Raw genomic sequence first — 6252 nt, 5'->3', positions numbered from 1 at the left:
CCTTTCCCTCGCCAGGGCTGTCCCCATCCCAGCTGGAGTGCAGGTGTCCCCCGAGCTGTCCCCAGCCCTCATCCCTGGATCTGCAGGGTTGATCTCCCCATCCCCAAGGTGATGTGGGGATGTCCCCTACCCCTTTGCTCTCCCTGGGAAGATCACTCCCATACAGTGCCTGTAATTGCTGTCACGCTGGAACCAGCTGTGACAGGGATGCGCTTCCCGTGGGTGTTCCCATCTTTCGAAGGGCTCCACAGACAGACCCCCACACACACAGCATGGACACCTCTCTGCTGCCAGCTGCTTTCCAGGCTCCTCCATTGCCAAGGCAGGTCTGTCGTCCAGTGCTACTTCATGCACCTTGTAGGAGGAAAGACAAGGGACTGGCTGCATCACTTCAGGTCTTCCTTATGGGATTTGGTGGAGCCTTTTCCTCCCCAAGCAGGGGACATTCAGCCCCCCCTGGCACAGGCAGCTGAGAGGATGAGGAAGATGCACCTCAATACCCATCAGACTGTCCCCCCATGGGTATTGGGGTGCTGGGGCACTGCCAGCCCTCAGGGCCTTGGCAGGGCAGTGTCACCTGCCATGACCTCAGCACACTCACAGCGCTGGCAGATCTGTGTCTGGACGATTGTGATAACCTCCAATCTCATGCTGCAGGGCTCCAGTTTGCTCCCAGGGGTCATGTCCCTGGGTGCACAACTTTCGGAATACATGGTGTGGTTTTTTTCTCCTCCGCAGTCCTTTGCAGCATTGGTGTGGTCACAGCAAGCACCTGACTCACCCTGGCAGGGTGCAGGAAACCCTTCACAGATGCTGCTCCACGTCTGGCAGAGCAGGGAGCTGATGGGCTTTAAAAATAGGTCTGAGTTGGTAATGACTCAGTCTGTAATGACTTTTCACCAAGCAAGGAGACAAGTGCCACTTTGTCACATACCAGTGAAAGGGATTCCCTGCAACCCTGTCATCTCCCCACATCCCTGTCACCTGCCCACATGGAGTAGATAGAATATAGCAATTAAGTTCATTTGTTAAGCGCACATCCATTTGGTGGAAATCGAGGCTGAACTGTGCCTCCAGATGCTGTACATATCTGCCATGGTCTGAAGGAAAAATTTGAAGTAAAAAAAGTAAGAAAGCATGGCAATGTCTGGATAGCTTCAGTGGTCTCAGGCAGGGTAAAAAAATTCTAACAGTGTCAACTTTTCCTGGAGGTCTGGGGTTAAGGTCAATGCAACAGTACAAAAAGAAATTTGTTGTTTCTTATATTCTAGCTTAAACAATCATGTAACAGCTGAAAGTTTTCCCTTCCTTTTTCCAAGGGATGGAGACCAAGATTTATTTTATACTGCATAAAAATTTAATGTCAAGAAAAAGGATAATGATTCTTAAAAATAACTTTATTCATAGAGAGCTGTAGCAATCACCAGCTGATCTACACCCAGTGTTATTCCTGTTGGCTCAGAAAAACTTAAGCATGAAAGAACCAATTTAAGCAAATTTTAACTAAGTAAATAGCCACAGAGAATGCAGTATTGTTGCAGCTGGGTGCTCAGCTGCAGTTTGAGCAGGTGAACTCCGGAGTGGGAGGGCTGAGCCTTTATCAAATTGCCTAAGGCAGCAGAATGAAATACACCCAGCAGTGAACTAATATCAGAGCCATGGGAAGGCTGGCCTCTTTCCAGCAGGCTGAAAAGAACAGCAGCTGCCCTGTAAGTTCAGGGAGAACCTGACATTACTGGGAAGGGGGCAGTTATCTCTTGAGAGCTGATTCAACCACAGAAATGTTTCAGGGTCTGCTTTTATTTTGGTTACCAAAGACATTTCTCATTAATGCCCCAGACCTTACCATTACAATCAGCATCCCACAGCACCTTTCTGATTGCATGGAAAAGGTATTGGCTCAACTTCTGTGTGATTTCTCCTGAGTGGACAAAAGCATTAGTCCTGTTTTGCCCTTCTGGGTGAGCAGTTTCTCTGATCCTTCTGCCAACCAGCACATTTTGAGATCCAAAGCATGCCTGGTCCTGCTGGCACCCCATCATGGAGGGAAGAACAGATTTACAAAAGCAGAAATATTTGCTGATATTACAGGAAGTCAGTTAGCTGAGATCAGCAGCAGATTTAGTAGATGATCAGTTTGGGGTTTTTTTTGCTGGTACAGGAGTCACTCAGGTTTGCAGGGCAGGGTGAAAGGAGGGGGGTCAGAGGTATCTGGGAGCTGCACTTTTTCTGGCTAGGTAATGCATGAAGTGGGAGAGCCAGTGTTCTGACGTCTTTGGGATTAATAGCTTTTTACAAAGCAAAATAATTTAATAAATATGTTTTTTCTCTGAGTAGATTCCTGGTTTCATAATTATTTTGTCCTCTGCTGCCATTCAGCCATATCTCAGTGCTTAGGTCCAGTGAACCATGCCCTGTGAGCACCAATTGTATGTAACTTCATTAACAGACTTTTTAAAACCTTGCTTGGCAACCACATGCCCCCGGTGGCTGGATACCTGAAGGTAATAACTGAGTTTTCATAATTTGAAAACCCTTGAAACTGTGTTCCAAGTCAGATCTTCAGGTCACCACCCATTCACCAGTTCCACCCCCCCCTCCCCTTCTTTTTTGTTTTGGTTGGTTGGTTCGTTGGGTTTTGTTGTTATTTTTACAAGACAAACCTCCTATAAAAGCAAGAGCACAATGATTTTACAAGAGATTATCAGCTGAGACCAGCAGGACTCACTTGTGACCAGACATTAATCTGTGCAGAAAGAACGGGGAAAAAATTGAGGATTCAAGGCATATAACACCTATCTTGAGAAAACCACAATTTTTAATCAAGAGGAAAATAAAAAGGTAGTATCTCATTAGAGAGTATATATAGCATTCACCAAAAGACGAATTTAGCATGTAAGCATCCCACCTTCATCGTGGCTACAGAGAAATCCCTCCACTCTGACTAGTAATTTAAATAGCTTAAAATTATTTTTCTAGCTTGAAATGGGAGAGGAAGCCAGATGTACCAGAACAACATTCAAAAAGAGGCACACCCTTCCTAGGAAATAGGGAATGATGTTTGTTGCAAAATACCTTTTTAAACAATGTTATTCCTGTTCTCTGTCTTGTTGGTTTTTGCAGAAATTGGTTATCAAAGTGAACCTCAGTGGTGACAGTCTCCATGGATATTGCCAAGTGTTGTCTATCTACTTATTTGTTTCAAGACTGTGACTTTCCCGAAGAAGAGAATTTACCAAGAGTTCTTCCCTGCTCAGCTACTAAATGACAATTTACTTGTCCAAATGAAAACAAGCCGAGCCTCTGACCCAATGTTCTCCTTCTTTGGAGCTGCAGGTAACTTCATTTTTCTTGTACACCTTTACCTCTGTCAGCCTTTGTAGGAAAAAGGGTTTCCAGGTGGGAGCTGGAGAATTTACAGACATTTTGCACTTTGTTCAGTAGTGTGAGGAATGGTCTCTGTCAAAGGAATTAAGCAATTACTACAAAACACTCAGTGCTGGCTTTTCACAAAATGTCAAAACCCTCTGCAGAAACACTGACTTGGACTGCTGCAGACACCACCACCCTTTGGGCCAGTATTTATGGAATTCACTGGCTTTCGTTTGCAAACACCCATTAGGAATTATCCCAGTGGTCCTGATTCAGCAGTGCAGGGCCAGGCACGGGGCAGTGTCTGTCACAACACAGCAGAGAGCCCGGGCTTGGCACTCTGCAGACCTCAAGTCCTGCCCAATGGGATTTACTGAGTGCCAGCACTGCCAAGGTCCAGCTAGCTTAGTGGCCTACTGAAGTTTAAACAAGGATTATCTTTAAATGGCAGAAAGTGAGCAAAGAAAGATCCTGTCACTGAAGCAGAGCAGCTGGCACAGCCCCATGCTGTGGGGCCCTTGGAGGTACCCAAGACTTTGCTTGGCCCAAGCCCTGCTGCTGACCAAGCACATGGGGTGTTCACCTTCCCCCCAGACAGGTCTGAGGTCTGGGCACAGGTCTGAGGTCTGGGCTTGCTCCTCAGGCACGGGAGAAATGTGAGAAGTGGCATGGGCAGAGAGGAAGGCACACCTGAAACCTGGGGATCTTCCCTTAGCAAAGTGGTTTTGGTTGAACCCTTCCAGACACAAAGGTTGAAGCCTGAGCAATTTAACTCCTAGGAAAGTATTTGTCTTTTTTGTTTGCAACAGTTGTTTTTCAAGCTCCACTTAATGAACTAGGGGGCCTGATGGACTTTGCAGGCAGCAAAAGGTAAAGACCCAGGAGTTGTATAGCCCTGAGCTTGCTGCAGAGCAGCTTTCAGAGCTGTAAAACCAACCATTTACTGCAACCACACAAGGGGAGCCACCAGCATTTATTAGAGATGTCACATGGCACCCAAATCCCCCTTCCTGGAGTCTGTAAAGCACAGGCTGATCTTTTCTCCTCCCACCCATCTACTTTGACTGCACACATTGCTCTCCTCACACTGAAGCAGCCACCTGAGGCCCCCAACAACCCCTGCAAAAGCAAAGCAGGCTGAAGAGTAGAGCCAAGATCAGTTATGAAAATCAGATTCTTTCTTCCCTTTGCAGCATCAGTGACAGGTTCATGTTCTCCATGCCAGTAACAACTCTTCTGCCCCCCTCATTCAGCAGCATTTGCATCAACAGTGTACTTGGGTGACCCAGAGGATTCTTTATGACAATTTCGGTGCAAACTCCACCAAAATTAATGTGACTGATGGCAGCCACCTTACTTTGCTGGCTTACTGGAACTCAAATGGTCTTTGGGAGCACAGGAGTGGACAGATGTCTACACTGCAACACGCAAATGCTGCAAACTCCTAGGACTACACAGGTGTAAAAGCACTTCTGGGAGATGTGCTATGCATGGAAAGTGCTCTTGCTTAAGTCCAACACCTTATTTTAGCCAACAATTTATTTAACATCTCCTCTGTCTTTTCAGTCAATGCTTAGATGAAAGTGTGCTAGCAAGAAACCATGGGAACTCTGCAGCAGGACTTCAGCCTAGGATGTCTCCACTGATTTCTGCTCATTCATATGTACCTACAACTCAAGAGGGAAGGCTGGAGGATTTCAAATGCAAATAGTTCATGTTGGGAGGTCTTCACACCTGAGAAAGGGCAGTGAGGGAGAGATGTAGCATTCCCCACCCTTGCTCATTTGCTTTCTGAGGAATGAGCTGATTAATCTGCTTTCAGCAGAAACCTGAGTGCAGGACCTGCCTGCAACCCCCAGGAAGCATTTCTAAAAAAAAATTGTAGCAGCCTTGCTGTGCCACATGACTGAGAAAAGGTGTCTGGCTACACACAGGTGAGCCAGACACACTTTTTTAAAAATAAATGTGGAACCTGTTTATACCTGCACAGAAAAACTGGGCCAACAGGCTGTTGTGTGGGGACAGAAACTTGAGAGATGGCAACAGGAGGTGGTAAGGCTGTTTCAGCAACAGGGGAGAAGAATGAGGAAGACCAGCAAGAGACCACGAGGCAGCAACCTGATCAGATAACTTGCTGATAGAAGGCTGAATTGGCTGAGGCTTGCAGATCCAGCTGGCACAGTCTCAATGCAGACAAGGCATCAGGTGGCTGAGCACACATGCCAAGGGCCCTGCCTCTCACGCAGATCCTGGCAGCTGTTCAAGTATCTCAGAAATCTTCTCTGAGCAGATTACAAAGGAAGTGGAGATGAGAATCACACACCAGGCTGGGAGGGAACTGAACTTCAGGACTCCCCTTTTAGGTTGGACATGAGAAAGAATTTCTTTACTGAGAGGGTGATCAGACATTGGAATGGGCTGCCCAGGGAAGTAGTGGATTCTCCATCCCTGGAGATATTTAAAAAGAGACTGGATGTGGCTGGGAACTGCAGTGGGAGTGGAGCAAGGGTTGGACTTGATGATCTCTGAGGTCCCTTCCAACCCAGCCAATTCTATGATTCTATGATTCTTTCCTTTGCAAGACCTCTGGAGTTACTATGGTATGAGCTGGCAAAACTGTCCTCTGGATCCTCAAATACTCATCACTGTTCCAGGAGTAACACCAGACCCTGTGTCTGGATCTGGCTAAGGGGACAAGACTGGATGAGATGCCTGGTGAGGACAGTCAGTTCACTTGAAGAGGGCTTTTAGAACTCAGTTTATATTTAAGAGGATAAGTAAGTGAATATATAGGATCCCAATATAAATGACCAGGCAGCAAGGAGCTAGAATTCCTGTATGTTACCTGTCACCCTCCAAGAATCCTGCCCGACCATTGGA

Source organism: Heliangelus exortis, chromosome 14 (genome assembly GCF_036169615.1).
Source record: "Heliangelus exortis chromosome 14, bHelExo1.hap1, whole genome shotgun sequence".
NCBI lineage: Eukaryota > Metazoa > Chordata > Aves > Apodiformes > Trochilidae > Heliangelus > Heliangelus exortis.
Note: the sequence above shows the minus strand (reverse complement) of the source record.